The sequence below is a fragment of the Hypanus sabinus genome, unplaced genomic scaffold (genome assembly GCF_030144855.1).
Source record: "Hypanus sabinus isolate sHypSab1 unplaced genomic scaffold, sHypSab1.hap1 scaffold_449, whole genome shotgun sequence".
Classification (NCBI taxonomy): Eukaryota; Metazoa; Chordata; class Chondrichthyes; order Myliobatiformes; family Dasyatidae; genus Hypanus; species Hypanus sabinus.
The window spans coordinates 187,931-204,401 of NW_026781323.1; the positions used below are offsets into that span (position 1 = coordinate 187,931).

The 16,471-nt window shown below is 45.3% G+C and overlaps 1 non-coding gene across 1 annotated transcript; it reads left to right on the forward strand.

The window, feature by feature from the left end:
- The first annotated feature begins 15,829 nt into the window (after nucleotides 1-15,829).
- trnam-cau (transfer RNA methionine (anticodon CAU)) lies at nucleotides 15,830-15,901 on the forward strand. Its single transcript has one exon. It is a non-coding gene; the product is annotated as a tRNA-Met (tRNA).
- Nucleotides 15,902-16,471: the final 570 nt, after the last annotated feature.

A 16,471-nucleotide genomic window follows, 5' to 3' on the forward strand; every position in this document is an offset into this window, starting at 1 on the left:
CCTATACATGTCATACATCTCTCTCTTCTTCTTTATTAGAGTTCCAATAACCCTAGAGAACCAGGATTCTGTATTCTTATTCACTTTGTCTTTAATCCTGACAGGAACATACAAACTCTGCACTCTCAAAATTTCTCCATTGAAAGCCTCCCTTTTACCAATCACACCCTTGCCAGAGAACAACCTGTCCCAATCCACACTTTGTAGATCCTTTCTCATTTCTTCAAATTTGGCTTTTCTTCCAGTTTAGAACCTTAACCTGAGGACCAGATCTATCTTTATCCATGATCAAGTTAAAGCTAATGGTGTTATGATCACTGGAACCAAAGTTTCCCTTACATACACTTCCGTCACCTGTCCTAATTCATTTCCTAACAGGAGATATAATATTGCATCCTCTCTAATCAGTACCTCTATATATTGATTTAGAAAACTTTCCTGAACACATGTTACAAATCAAAACTTGTCTAGACCTTTAACAGTATGGGGTCCCAATCAATATTTGGAAAATTAAAATCCCCGAATGTCACAACTTTTACGTTTCCTGCAGTGGTCTGCTATCTCTCCACCGTTTGCTCCTCCAAGTCTCACTGACTATTGGGTGGACTATAAAACAACCCCGTTAATGTGGTCATGCATTTCCTGTTTCTCAGCTCGACCCATATGACCTCAGTAGAAAGGCCCTCCAATCCGTCCTGCCTGAGCACTACTGTAACATTTCGCTGACTAGCAATGCCACCACCCCCCACCCTTCATCCCTCTGCCACTATCACATCTGAAAGATCAGAACTCTGGAACCTTAAGCTGCCAGTCCTGCCCCTCCTGTAGCCAAGTTTCACAATTGGCTACAATGTCAGTGTTCCACGTCAGTTCCCACCCTCAGCTCGTCAGCCTTCCCCACAATACTCCTCGCATTGAAATAACACACCTCAGAAGATTACCGCCGCTCTACTATCTAATCTGGCATTCTGGTTCCCATCTCATTGCAAATCTGGTTTAATCCCCTCTCCCCATAACACTAAAATAACCTCCCTGCAAGGATATTGGTCCCCCTGTAGTTTAGGTGTAACCTGTCTCTCTTGTATAGGTCCCAATGACCCTGCAATGTGAAACCCTGCCCCCTACACCAGTTCCACAGCCACGTGTTCATCCTGCAGAGCATCCTATTCTTACCCTCACAGGCACGTGGCACGGGTAGGAATCCTAAGATTACCACCCTTGAGGCCCTGCTTTTTGACTTCCTACCAGGCTCTCTATATTCATTCTTCAGGACCTCCTCACTCTTTCTTCTTATGTCATAACCTCATAAAACATTGTAACTAGACCACTGACCCCTTGTTGAGAAACGAAAGCTACCGAAAAACATGGTCAAAGCCAAAATTTTAATCTAAAGTAAGTTAATAGAAACAAAGCATAATACAAGCCCTTTGGCACACAAATTTGTGCCGAACATGTCCCTAACTTAGAAATTACTAGGCTTATCCATAGTCCTCTATTTTACTAATCTTCATGTACTGATCCAAAAGTCACTTAAAACACCCTATCGTATCCACCTCCACCACCGTTGCCAGCAGCCCATTCCACGCACTCACCACTCTCTGAGTAAAAACATACCCCTGATGATATCTCCTCTGCACCTACTCCACAGCAGCTTAAACCTGTGTCCTGTTGTGGCAACCATTTCAGCCCTGAGAAAACACCTCTGACTATCCACACAATCAATGCCTCTCATCATCTTATGCACCTCTACAAGGGTACCACTCATCCTCTGTCTCTCCAAGGAGGAAAGTCCCTTGCACCCTTTCTATGGCTTCCACTTCCTTCCTGTAAGTGAGGAAACCAGAACTGAGCACAGTACTCCAAATGGGGTCTGACCAGGTTCCTATACAGCTGCAGCGTTACCTCTCGGTTCCTTAATTCAATTCCACGATTGACGAAGACCAATACACCGTACGCCTTCTTAGCCACAGAGTCAACCTGCGCGGCTGCTTTGAGCATCCTATGGACTCGGATCCCAAGATACCTCAAATCCTCCACACTGCCTAGATTCCTAACATTAATACTATATTCTACCATCATATTTTACCTAGCAAAATTAACCACTTCACACTTATTTGGGTTGAACTCCATCCGCCACTCTCAGCCCGGTTTTGCATTCTATCAATGTCCCGTTGTAACCTCTGACAGTCCTCCAGACTATCCACAACAAATCCAACCTTTGTGTCATTAACAAGCTTGCTAACCCATCTCTTCAATTCCTCGTCCAGGTCACTTATAAAAATCACAAAGTCCCAGAACAGATCCCTGAGGCACACCACTGGTTACTAAGGCTCATGCGGAATATGACCCGTCTACAACCAATCGTTGCCTTCTATGGAGAAGCCAGTTCTCCATCCACAAAGCAATGTCCCCTTGGATCCCATGCATCCTTATTATCTCAATAAGCCTTGCATGGTGGACCTTATCAAACTTCTTGCTCAGTTCTGGGTTCCTCACTACAGGAAGGATGTGGAAGCCATAGAAATCCTTGTACCCTATATTTACTGTTCTTCATTCAACAATGTGGTTAGTCACATCCTCAAAAATTCCAATCAGGATCGTAAGCACAACCGGCCCTTGACCAAGCCATACTGACTGCAACTACTCCTATTTATTATACCTTTCCAAACGTTCATAAATCCTGACTCTCAGCATCTCCTCCATCAACTTACAAACACTGAGACAAGACTCACCGGTCTATAATTTCCTGGGCTGTCACTACTCCTTTTCTTGAATAAAGGAACAACATCCGCAACCCTCCCATCGTCCAGAATCTATCACGTCCCCATTGATGCTGTGAAGATCATTGCTAGGGACTCATCAATCTCCTCCCTTGACTCCTACTGTACCCTGGGTTACATTTCGTCTCGTCCTGGTGACTTAAACAACTTGAAGTTTTCCAAAAATCACCAGCACATTCTCTTTCTTAATATCTACATGCTCAAGCTTTTCAGTCTGCTTCACGCCATCACTACAATCAACAAGATCATTTTCCATAGTGAATACTGAAGTAAAATATTCATTAAAGTATCTCCACTATTTCCTTCGGTTCCATACACATTTCCCCACTGTTTCACTTGATAGGGCCTACTCTCACATCTTATCCTCTTGATCTTCATATACTTGTAGACGGCCGTGGGGCTTTCTTTAATCCTGTCTACCAAGGCCTTCTCATGACCCCTTTCTGGCTCTTCTAATTTCCTTCTTAAGCTCCTTCCTGTTAGCCTGATAAACTTCTAGATCTCTAATATTACCTTGCTCTCTGAACCTTTTGTAAGCTTTTCCTTTCTTCTTGACTAGCTTTATTACAGCCTTTGTACACCACGGTTCCTGTACCCTACCATAACTTCCCTGTCTAACGGGAACGTACCTATCCAGAACTCCACACAAATATCCCCTGAACATTTGCCACCTTTCATCCGTACTTTTCCCTGCGAACATATCTTTCCAATTTAAGCTTCCAATTCCCTGCTTGATAGCCTCATAATTCCCACCTGCTCCAATTAAATGCTTTTCTAACTTGTCTGTTCCTATCTCTCTCCAATGCTTTTGTAAATGAGATAGAATTATGATCACTATCTCCAAAATGCTCTCCCACTGAGAGATCTGACACCTGACAAGGGTAATTTCCCAGTTGTTATCACAGTGCACATATTTCACCATATAGTTCAAAGTTCAAAGTAAAATTAATTCTTACAGTGCATACACGTCACCACATTCAACCCTGAAATTCATTTTCTGCAGGCATTCTTTGCGAATCTATTGAACAGTGACTGTGAACTGTAAATATGAGGAACTATACACTGTAAACAAACAGTGCAAATGCAGAAAATGCAGACACTGGAATTTAAAGTTATTGACTCTCTTCACCTCTGATTGTCCAATGATTACTGGCTCATGGATGTCTGGTTTCCCTCTCCTGAGGTCTCCGATCTGTCCCTTGGTCTGACTGACACTGAGCGAGTGGTTGTCGTTATTATGCCACTCAGACAAACTTAATCTCTGGAGTCTTGCTCTTTAGGCTCTGTCTATATGCAGGTAGGCTGAGTACTGTCAAATGATCTGAGTTAGCAAAATGCGGTGTTGGGGGCAAACAACAGGAATTCCTTATCGTAGTGCAGTAGAGGTCTAGTATGTTGGGACTTCTGGCACAATGGGGTACTACTTTCACATTCATTTTCTTTCAGGTATTTACAGGAAAATAAATACAATGGAATGTATGAAAACTATAAACAGCAAAGACTGACAGACAACCAATGAGGAAAAGACAGATCATTCAAATAATAAAAAAATATATATTGTACAGTGAAATTCAATTGTAGAATACTTGAAAGTGTGTCTGCAGATCATGGAATCAGTTCAATGATATACATGTGTCATTTCAAGGCCATGCCTGGTGCAGGGTGATGATTCTTCCTGGTGCTGGTGGTGTGCGAACTAAGGCTCCTGTACATCCATCCCATGGCAGCTGTGAGAAGAGCGCATGAGGTGACTGAAGGATGTTCTTGATGATGGATGCAGTTTACTTTTAGAAGTGCATCTTGTAAATGTACTGAATGATGGGGAGGGTTTCGCCTCTGACGAACTGGGATGTATCCACGAGTTAGAAGCATAGAAAAGCTACAGCACAATACAGGCCCCTCAGCCCACGATGCCCTGCCAGACCCATACTTATTTTGGAAATTACCTGACGTTACCCATAGCCCTATATGTTTCTGAGCCCCGTGCACCTATCCATGAGTCTCTTAAAAGACTCCATTGTATCCGCCTCCACCAGCTTTGACGGCAGTCCGTTCCACACACTCACCACGCTGTGTGTAAAAACCTTACCCTTGTCATCTCCACCAACTTCTTGTAGACCTTTCCTTTTTATTCCTGATTATCGTGTTTCCATATTAGGCCATGATGAAAATTGTTAGGTTACCCTCCACTGTGCATCTCTTTATGTCAAAGCTTTAGCTGTCATGCTGACTATACATAGGTAGAGTCGCTGCCTTCTTTATAATAGCACTTAATTCTAGTCCCAGGACAGACCGTCTGAAATGATGATGCTGAGAAATTTAATGATACTGACTCTCTCCATCTCCAGTCCCTGATGATGACTGGCTCATGGATCTCCGGTTTCTTCCTTCTCTCGTCAGTGATCATCTCTTTGGTTTTGCTTATATGGAGTGAGAGGTTGTCGTTGTGCATCATTCAACCAGATCGTTCACTCCCTCCTGAGTGCGAATGTGTCACCACCTTTGGTTCATCCAACAACAGTGGTGTCATCTGCACACTTAAATATGGCATTGGAGTTGTACTTAGCCACACAATCACGGGTATAAGGTGAGTAGAGTAGTGGACAAAGCACACAGCCTTGTGCTACATCAGTGCTGATGGTGATTGTGGAGGAGATGTTGCAGACTTTGAATGCAAAGTCTTCACTGTTGAAGGGAAATAGAAATTACATCTGAGAGAGATGATTAAAATCAGCAAAATATCACAATGAAAATGTTACTTTTTCACAGAAATGTGAAAACCGGGACCCACTTGTCTACGCTTATACTTGTCAATCTGCAATGAGTATTGTGAGCAATGCTGGGCCCTTTATCCAAGGAAAGATGTGTTTGCATCAGAGAGGGACCAGCGCAGGTTCACGAGAATGGCCCCGGGAATGAAAGGGTTAACATATGAGGAACATTTGATGCCTCTGGCCCTGTACTTGCTGGAGTTTAGAAGAGTGAGGGGAGAGTCACATTATAACCACTTGACTGAACGTGGAGAGGATGTTTCCTGTAGTGGGTTAGTCCAGCACCAGATGGCACACACTCAGATGAGAAGAATGTGTCCTCAGAACAGAGATGAGAGGACATTTTTTTCAGCCAGAGGGTCATGAATCAATGGAATCCATTGTCAAGAGTGGAGGACGCCACACAGTAAGCACTGGATACGGTCAATTGACAAGGTAATCCACGGCCGCGTCCACTGTTGCGATGAGGTCGCACTCAGGTTGAAGGCGCAACACATTATGTTTCAACAATCTGATGACATGAACTTCAATTTCTCTAACTTCAGGTGATGTCCCATGCCTCCTTCACCATTCCTCATTCCTTTTTCCATCTCAGATTATCTTCCTACCTGCCCCTCACCTCCCTCTGGTGTTCGTCCCTGTTTTCTTTCTTCCGTGGTTTTCTGTCCTCTTCTACTAGATTATCCCTCTCTAGCCCTGTATCACATCACCAGCTCTTTACTTCACCGCCCCCTCTCACAGTTTCGCCCCTCACCTTGTGTTTCTTCCCCTCGGTTCTAACTCTGACTCTTCATCTGTTTTTCTTCAGTCCTGCTGAGGGGACTCGGCCCGACTGTACTCTTTTCCATAGAGTCTTCCGGGCCTGCTGAGTCCCTCCAGCATTTTGTGTGTGTTGTTCAGATAGAGGTGATGATATCAACCGGTTTGCAGGTGAAGGTTTGCTTCTCCTGGATGGACTATTTGGGTTTCTGAATGGTGGTGCAGGGGAAGGTGTAGCACATGTTCTGATTACAGGGATGTGCCAGCAGTGAGATCGGTGGAGAGGGATGGATGGACAAGGGAACCACGGAGAGAGTGATCCCGGCTGAAAGTGGATAGTGGGGCAGGTAGAAGGATGTGTTTAGTGCTGGAATCTCTTTGAAGATGGTGGATATTACGTAAAATGTTTTGCTGGATAGAAGCACACGGGAGGTTGTAAGCAAGGACAAGGGGAACTGTAACCGTGTTATGACAGTGGGAAAATGGGGTAAGGGCAAATGTCTGAGAAATGGAGGGGATATAAGAGGGTGAGAGCAGCAGCAATGAGAGAGGAAGGGAAACCTCGTTCTTTGAAGAAGGAAGACGTCTCAATCTTTTACCCCTGCCGTGTCCATTACCAACATCCCCATGTTTGATAAAGCGAATCAAGGATCTGCACAATCCGTACATTTAGAATGGCTTGTTTATTTATTTGTTTTTTGCTAAATAACGCTATACATTCTTCAAAACAGAAAAAGTACCAATAACAAGCGGGTGAGAACTCCAATGCTTGTAAAGCAGGTAAAGTTGGAATTAAATATCGAAGGAAATCGTAAATAGAATTTAATCTAGTAATGATCAGCATAATGTTATCACTGTCATTTTTTATTAAATATAAAACAATACAAGTTAAAATAGCATTTCAATTGTATATTGAAGCTGTCACAATATGTTTATACAGCAGTCGATGTTAATGAGGGAGTCCCCAATCCTCACATAAATATTATGCATTCCCTTAACGTTTTGAATCACTTGATTTCATGTGCAATTATTATAAACATGACAGAATTTTACCTCCCTCTTTTCGTCTGGAAAAAATAACAGTCCTTAATGTTTAATGTGAATAAGTGTGAGGTTATCCACTTTGGGAGTAAGAACAGGAAGGCAGATTATTATCTGAACGGTGTAGAGTTGGGTAAGGGAGAAATACAAAGAGATCTCGGAGTCCTTGTTCATCAGTCACTGAAGGTGAAATAGCAAGTGCAGCAGGCAGTGAAGAAGGCTAACGTGATGTTGGCCTTTATTACAAAGGGAATTGAGTCCAAGAGCAAGGAAATCCTCTTGCATTTGTACAGAGCCCTGCTGAGACCACATCTGGAGTATTGTGTACAGTTTTGGTCTCCAGGGTTAATGAAGGACATCCTGGTTGTAGAGGAAGTGCAGCGTTGTTTCACGAGGTTAATTCCTGCGATGTCTGGACTGTCTTACGCAGAAAGGTTAGAGAGACTGGGCTTGTACATGCTGGAATGAAGGAGATTGAGAGGGGATCTGATTTAAACATATAAGATTATTAAGAGATTGGACAAGATAGCTGCAGGAAATATGTTCCAGATGCTGGGAAAGTCCAGTACCAGAGGACATGGTTTGAGAATAAGGGGCAGGTCATTTAGGGTCTGGAATGCACTGCCCCGGAAGATAGTGGAGGCCAATTCTCTGGATACTTTCAAGAAGGAGCTAGATAGGTATCTTATGGATAGGGGAATCAAGGGATATGGGGACAAGGTAGGAACAGGGTATTGATAGTAATTGATCAGCCATGATCTCAAAATGGCGGTGCAGGCTCGATGGGCCGAATGGTCTACTTCTGCACTTATTGTCTATTGTCTATTTTCTATTCTACTTTTTTCCGGAACCGGACCTGTAACCCATTTAAAATAACATTCATTACGTTACTACAAATCCGTGTACTTCTGAAATACCTTGTGAGCGTACTTTACAAATTTATTCACTCATCTGCTTCTTTTTTGCAATACTGTGTATCTCATGTTAACATGAAGCGTGAAGGACACCCTTCATTGCAACATACCATATTAGTTGAGAGTGCATGAAAGTTACCGTATCGCTCATTCTCACACAGCGCTATTGAGAGCCTCTGACTGTGATTTACTCCAGCCTCATCAAGTACTCAGGGATACTACTTGGGTGCGTTTTGCTGTAACTGTGCCAGGGGGAGGGGGGGGGCGAGATACAGACAATTATAGACATCATTTCCTCCTCAGTCTCTGGAACCAGGTGTTTCTTGTTAGACACTGACTTAGACTGTTCTTTCTGTGCCTTTTCATTCTCTAACTTTAGTTCGCATTCTCTGCTCCTACTGCGAGAATCAATCAACTATTTTCGTATCTCACTCTTCCAGTGAACAATCACATGACACTTAAAAGATTTCTCCGAATTCTGTCCTGCCATCTACACTTCTGCAAACACTCTCTTCTTCCATTCCACCCACTTTTCAACATATTTCATACTTTCTGCTCCATAACGCACGCCACCGGAGTTTTCTCAAGTGACCAGGACAGGGACTGTCACGTGACCATTCAGACACACAATCAAGGCACTCACTCATACTTCAGAATTCACTTTCTCACGGAATCGCTTCTTCCGGGCATCATGGATTCGAATCTAGTGCAAGGCATTCTCTATCCATCATGAGGCAATAGGATTCAATCCAACATGAGGCAACCTCTTTCCCTATTGATTCATAGGATCCAGCCCGGCCCGAGGCAGCTATTGTTTCCATCTGTTCACTCATTTAATTCAAGCCCATCTAATGCTCCTGTGTTCCTGTTGCAGATTTCCTATATTTGACAAAGATGATGGACTACTCCCCACAGGAGGAATCCTGTGTGATGACCGATCAGCTAGTGTGGATGAAATCCTTTCTATTGTACAATAATTCAAGGGTTCGGTATCTCAGAACAAGTATTTATACACCATGCAACTTCGAGATTCCTCTGCTAACGAGCAGCCACAAAAACAGGGGCCCTCCCTCTCAAAGCATAGAAACAGGAAGACCGTCATCACCCAATGTCAGAGAGAACACAAACGCAAGCGAACACCATTCTGAACTGAATTCCGCTAGCGAGCCCACAGTTCAAAGCAGAGCCCAGTGAACTTGGGGAACATTGATATCAGGGCCTTGGCACCCTGATATTTTCAGTTTGCTCCGGCACCTCAATCGATGGCCAAACGTCGGGTCTGGTCCTCGAAGCCTCGATCTGATTCCCGATTCGGCACGGCGATTAGGTTTCCGTCCAAACATCGAGTTCAGTGGAATCGGTATGTGCTGGTGGCCGAGCGTCATCACCTCCATTCGGCCTTCGTCACGGCGCTGAAATTGATCGAACCTTGAGTCCGTTTCCCTCTTGGCGACCGGCCCGCCTCCTCACCTTGCTTCGCTCCTGCCAGTGCGAATTGCCTTAATGACCTAAGGTAAGTTACAGATTATTACTTACAGTATTCGTTAGTCAGAAAAAGCTGAAATAACGAAAATGTATTTCGTGTTTCATTAGCCACCAGCCAGAAATCGCTTAACGTCACCATCACCATCTTAAACCCGTTTCGAATCAGCACGCACAGAGATTATCCTGGTCACCCATAGTTATGACCCTGTTTTTGTTCCTTCCTATAATCTGCCTGTGTGGCTGATGGCGAAGAGGCCGTGTAACATAATCCCATCAGATTGATTGCCCGTCCTTAATTTTGTAGACTCACGCTTAATGCTGCTCACATTCAACTGAACACATCTCAATCCATCTGTCCTGTCGTTTATATCCCCTAGCTCCTGCCCATCCATCATGCAGTCCTTGTGAGCATGATATCTACCTTAGATTCAATCCCTCCATTCAGTGATCGGTGTTCTGGTTCACATCCCCCCTGTCAATATCGTTCCAACCCTCCCGGGGAGCAGTAATGAACTTTATGATTCTGACCCGCCTCCAGTGAATGTAGAAACTATCCCTCTTGTACACATCATCCCTGCACCAGGAGGATCGGGTCAACGCAAGCTCGCTTTTCCCTCGGAGGCTGGGTGGAACTCCAACTGGAGATCAGGGGCTGAGGCTGGTTGGTGATAAAGTTTAATGAGAACACAAAGGGAAAATTCTTCACTCAGATGTGGGTGTTGGACCGAGCTGCCAACACGTGATGCATGCAAGTTTGAGGTCAACTGTTAAGAGAAGTTTGAATAGGTGCATGGATCGTAGGAGTATGGCGGGGTATGCTCCCAGTGCAGGTCGATAGGAGTGGTCAGTTTAAAGGATTTGACACAGATTAGATGGACCGAATGACCTGTTTCTGTGCTGTACTTTTCTATGGCGATAAGAATCTACGATCCAAAATGCTGAACCTCTGCCCCTGCACCAGCTCTTCGGTCACACATTCATCTGCTCTAACTTTCTCTTCCTACCCCCACTACCACACGGTACTGGGAGTCACCCGGAGATTACAACCCTTCAGGTCCCGCTCTTTAACTTCTTCTCTAAGTCTCTATATGCACAGTACAGGTCATCATCTCTTTTCTACCTGTCCATTGATACCGACGAGAACCATCACCTCCTGAATAAACACTGACCCCCTTGAGAGATTTCTCTAACTGCTCGGAGACGTCCCTGACCCTGGCACCAGGGAGGGGACAGTCTGGTTTATGATGGTGCTGGTGATGTTCAACGATCACTTGTCGGAATCAAACAAATCACGAACTACTTTATGAATCACTCATTCTCAGCGAAACGATCACTGCAATCAAAATGCTGTTGCTTGCCATTCGGAGTTGAGTTTTCAGCCGCCAAGAGGAATTGGGATTTTTTTTTTCGGTGTGAACTGCAGTTTTGAAGCTGCGGGATGGTTGTGCGTGGCGCATACGGACCGAATCGAGGCGATGGGGCCCTGGCCGGAGAAGGCGGAATGAGACAATGTTGGGCCACTCCTGGAGCAGAATTGGAGGTGACAGAGCTGAGGCGAGACAAGCGGACGGAATGCAGAGTATTGCCTGACCTGGCTTTTACCCAGTGAGCCCCAGAACCGTTCTCAACTCCTCAGCTTCTCCTTCATTCTGAGGAAAGCAAAGCCAAACCATCCAGTCCCACCTCATCACAGAAAGGCCACATGCCGGACAACATCCCGGTGAATCTGCTCTACACTGTCAGGGAGGTTCATTGCTGCTACCTGGCATTGGCGGGGGGAGGGGGACCAGAGCACCAGGTCACAGATCACAGTGCAATCATGTTCTTCCGACAGCATGTCGACCAGAACTGCACACAGTAGTCCAGCGATGTGGGAAACCAAGCTGGTGCCTGACACCTCTTTGTTAATCTAATATATCTTTATTTTCTGTCAATAATTACCACACCAACCAGTAGACTCACTATTCTTAATTAAAAATTTCAGCGAGAGATCAGATAATGTTACAAATCGTTGGCATTAACATTGTCCTGAAAAGGGTTCTACCCAAATCGGCGTCTATTTCTTACCTCCCATCGACAGTCCAGTAGACCATTTTATATGTCTGTTTGGTTTTATATCTCGCTCTTTATTTCCCTTTTTAAATATTTGATATTTTCCTTTCCTTCGGCCCGGTGTGGAGATGAGGCTTTACCCACACGTACCCTCCACTCCCCCCCCCCCACAGTCGAGAATATTTCATGAATTATTTATATCATTTGCAGGCTTCCCATTAGCTGCTCTGATTGACAGTTTATTCTGACCCCTCTCTTCGCACTGGTGGGATGTCTTACAACTGGGTATTGTTTGCTTTTCAGCCAGTCATTCAGAGTTAAGGTGGATTGTGATTAAATGTCATCTGAATGTACAGACGCCTCACAGCCCGGAACGTGTTGTTTGTCCAATATTGATTAATCTGAGGATTAATGATATATCGATGGTGTTGGGCCTGGGGTTAGTTTGGCTGGATGTACAGATGATGGAGTCTGTGGAAAAGGGGTTGCAATACTACCTGTGTGGTAAGGTCTGAACAGGCAATGTTAACATCAATTGAAGAATGATCTTTGGACTGGGTTTTAAATTTTCTCACTCTAAATCGAAATGTGTGTGTTTTTCAAAGGGAAACACGAGAAAATCTGCAGATGCTGGAAATTCAAGCAACACACACCGAATGCTGGTGGAACACAGCAGGCCAGGCAACATCTATATGGAGAAGCACTGTCCACGTTTAGGACCGAGACCATTCGCCAGGACTAACTGAAAGGAAAGATAGTGGACACTGCTTCTCCTTATAGATTCTGCCTGGCCTGCTGCGTTCCACCAGCTTTTTGGATGTGTGTCTTTTACTCGGACACATGGTGCGGATTATATTCACGTTACAGTGTATGAGAGTTTGCTGTCTAGTCTTCCTGTGCTTACATATATCGGGCTTAGGCTGATATGGAGAGCAAATGTAAGTTGCATATAAAATTTTTAGAGGATAAATGTAAACAGGTCGTTAACTGGGCATGACTGTGGCTCTTCCAGGACTGTTCTGTTGAAAACTCATTGTCCTTTAGTACCGGTTGTTTCACTTACAGAGAGGCAGCTCGTTCAGTTTTATACAGATCGGATGTTGTTCCGACTTTGTTGCACTTTGACTCTGTAGTGGAGCATCCCCGACCACAGCTAGAGATGCATCGGAGGTTAACCAAGGCGAGATGTTTCTCGACATGCCGAGAGGAAAAAAAAGAGCCTTGCAATCTGGACTGGAATAATAGGGTGAGGACGTCACGTCAGACTAATTCTGTTTTAATGTGTTGTCGGGAATATACCAGCAGAGCTGATAAATGTTTTCTGCCGACGCTTACAGAATATGGGTGGGAATATGGTTTTGGGGATTTTTGGACAAGTGGTCCTATCCAGGAGGTCCATCAAGGACATTTCCAGCCGTGGGAATAGATCTGAGATTACCAGAGGATAAACAAACTCTTGTGGTCGTGAGAGGGCGCCTGGTCATTTACGGCAGCCAGTATTATTTCCGTTTTGCCTAACTTTACAGATGGTTCTAAAAACCCAGTTAGTGACCGGGTGGGCTCAGGGATATATATCCATAGATGCCCCCCGCACTCAACCCCCTGCAGTGTGCGTGCCGTCCCAACCGCTCAGCAGACGACGCCATTGCCATGACCCTCCACCTGGCCCTAACGCACCTGGACAAAAAGGACACATAAGTTCGGATGCTGTTCATAGACTTCATTTCAGCATTCAACGCAATCACCCCTCAGAAACTGATTGGAAAACTGAGCCTATTGGGCCTGTAACCTCCCTCGGCAACCGGATCTGAGACTTCCTGTCTGGGAGACCTCAGTCAGTCCGGGTCGGGAGCAACACCGTCACACTGAGCACGGGGGTCCCCCATGGTTATGTGCTCATTCCACTGCTGTTCACTCAGCTGACCCACGACTGTGCTGCAACACACGGCTCGAACCACGTCATCAAGTTCGCCGATGACACGACTGTGCTGGGTCTCATCAGCAAGAACGAGTCAGCTTACAGAGAGGAGGTGCAGCGGCTAACGGACTGCTGCAGAGCCAACAACCTGTCTCTGAATGTGAACGAATCAAAGAGATAGCTGTTGACTTCAGGAGAAAAGTCACTTCTCTCAGGGAGCGACCACTTCCGGCTGACATCGACGGCTCTTCGGCAGAGGACGTTAAGAGCACCAAATTTCTTGGTGTTCACCTGGCGGAGAATATCACCTGCTCCGTCAACACCAGCTCCATAGCAAAGACAGCCCAGCAGCGTCTCTACCCTCTACGAAGGCTTGAGGAAAGTACATCTCCCACGCCCCATACTCATCACATTCTACAGTGTGAGCAGCTGTGCCACTGCCTGGTCCGGAAATTGCACCATCTCGGATCGCAAGTCCCTGCAGCGGATAGTGAGGTCAGCTGAGAAGATCATCGGGGTCTCTCTTACCGCCATCGCGGACTTTTACACTACACGCTGCATTCATAAAGGAAACAGCATTATAAAGGACCCCATGCACCCCTCATTCAAACTCTTTTCCCTCCTGCCGTCTTTAAAAAGGCACCGAAGTATTTGGGCTCTCACGCCCGAACTTTATAGCAGTTTCTTCCCCCAAGCAAGCAGACTCCTCAATACCCAGGCCTATTGTCCTGCTTATTATTTATTGTAATACCTGCACTGTTCTGTGAAGTTTGAAACTTGGGCCGAAAATCCCAGATTAAGAAATATCCCGCACGATAGTTGGCCTTTCATTCCCGTCGTTGAGACGCCGGGATAAGCCTGTAACACGTGGGACAGTTAAGAATGGTTCCTTGCTGTATATCAGTCCTCGGCAGCGGAATTCTAAAAACACCCGCACTTTTAGGGAAGGGACGGTAGCTCGGCCGTGATGTTCTGAACATTAGAGCAACAACTATAATTCTCATTGAAACCTACTGAGTTGTTGAAGGACCACGATAAGCTGGACGTGGAGAGGATGTTTCTTATGGTGGGTGCGTCCAGAACTAAAGGGCACAGCTTCAAAATTGAGGGGCAACCATTTAGACTGAGGTAAGGAGGATTTTGTTTTTAGCCAGAGTAACAAATCTGTGGAATGTTCAGCCGCAGACTGCGTTGGAGGCAAGTGTACGGGGTTGAGTGGGACCCGGGACCAGCCGTGATGGAACGGCGGAGCAGACTCGATGAGCTGAATGACGATTTCTGTTCCTATGTCGTATGGTATTATGGTCTTACTAAATCCCGATGAAGGGATTGTTTGAGGGAAGTGCTTGCGATGCGGAAACCAAGTCAGCATCTAAATCCGCGAGTTCCGTTCACAGGGAGACGAGGTGAACTTCTGGTTCAACTTGGAATCCAACATTCATTCAGTGATCGGGACAGGGTGGGAACGTTGAGGGACCTCGGGATTGAACGCAGTGACTCCCCAGTGTGGCTCAAAATGTCGTTTTCTTGTAAGAAGCCCCAGAAGAGGGAGGAATTGTCCATGTTAACAATTAAATACGATAAACAACTTTCAATGGCGAAATATCGGGAACGAGGTGCAAGATGGGATAACGCATAAACAACACAGAGAGAATAACTGGGTGGTCCAGAAAGTAAGGAAGAAAGAAACGAAAGTGGAGACAGAACGAGGTAAAACAAGGAATTAACAACCGAATGTGAAGTAAGTGAGTACGAATAAGGGGGAAGGAAAGATGGACATGGACAGACACAGACACAGCCCCAGACATGTACGGACACAGATAAGACCTAAACGTAGACAGGCACCGACACAGAAATAGACAGATACAGATATGCAAAACCACACATCCACACCAAGACACACACGCGCAAACACACACAGAATGATACACACACACACACACACACACACACACACACACACACACACACACACACACACACACACGCACGCACACACACACACACACACACACACACGCACACACACACACACACACACACACACACACACACACATACGCAAGAGATTGTACATCATTCATGGAAGAACAATGTCGTTATTTTCATAGCAGAGTGGCGCAGCGGAAGCGTGCTGGGCCCATAACCCAGAGGTCGATGGATCGAAACCATCCTCTGCTATGTCAGCTGCTGCCAACAACAATTTTCCGTCAGTGCGCTATACAACCTAAGGCCTTCCCATTATTGGTAGATTCACTGGCTTTCGGCTGCAATATTCTTTAATCTGTTATCCTTTTTTCACTTTTGCGGAGGTTTCTGTTTAGCTGGAAAGGTTAACCAATTGTTCGTTGAGGTATCCTAATGTCATCTTATCTCCGCAGAATAAAGCAGTTCGTCACAACCGGAAAAGAGAGAAAATAATCAACACGCAAAAAATGTTGGAAGAACTTAGCAGGCCAGGCGGCATCTGTGGAACAGAGCACACTCGACTTTTCCGGCCGAGACCCTTCATCAGGACTGGAGAAAAAGATGAGAGGACCTTGCATAGGAATCTCTCTCTCTCTCTCTCTCTCTCTCTCTCTCTCTCTCTCTCTCTCTCTCTCTCTCTCTCTCTCTCTCTCTCTCTCTCTCTCTCTCTCTCTCTCTCTCTCTCTCTCTCTCTCTCTCTGTCTCTCTCCCGCTCTCTCTCTCTCGCTCTCTGCTGGAAATCTTTTCCTACATCGATTACTCGGACAATAAATCCTCTGGGGA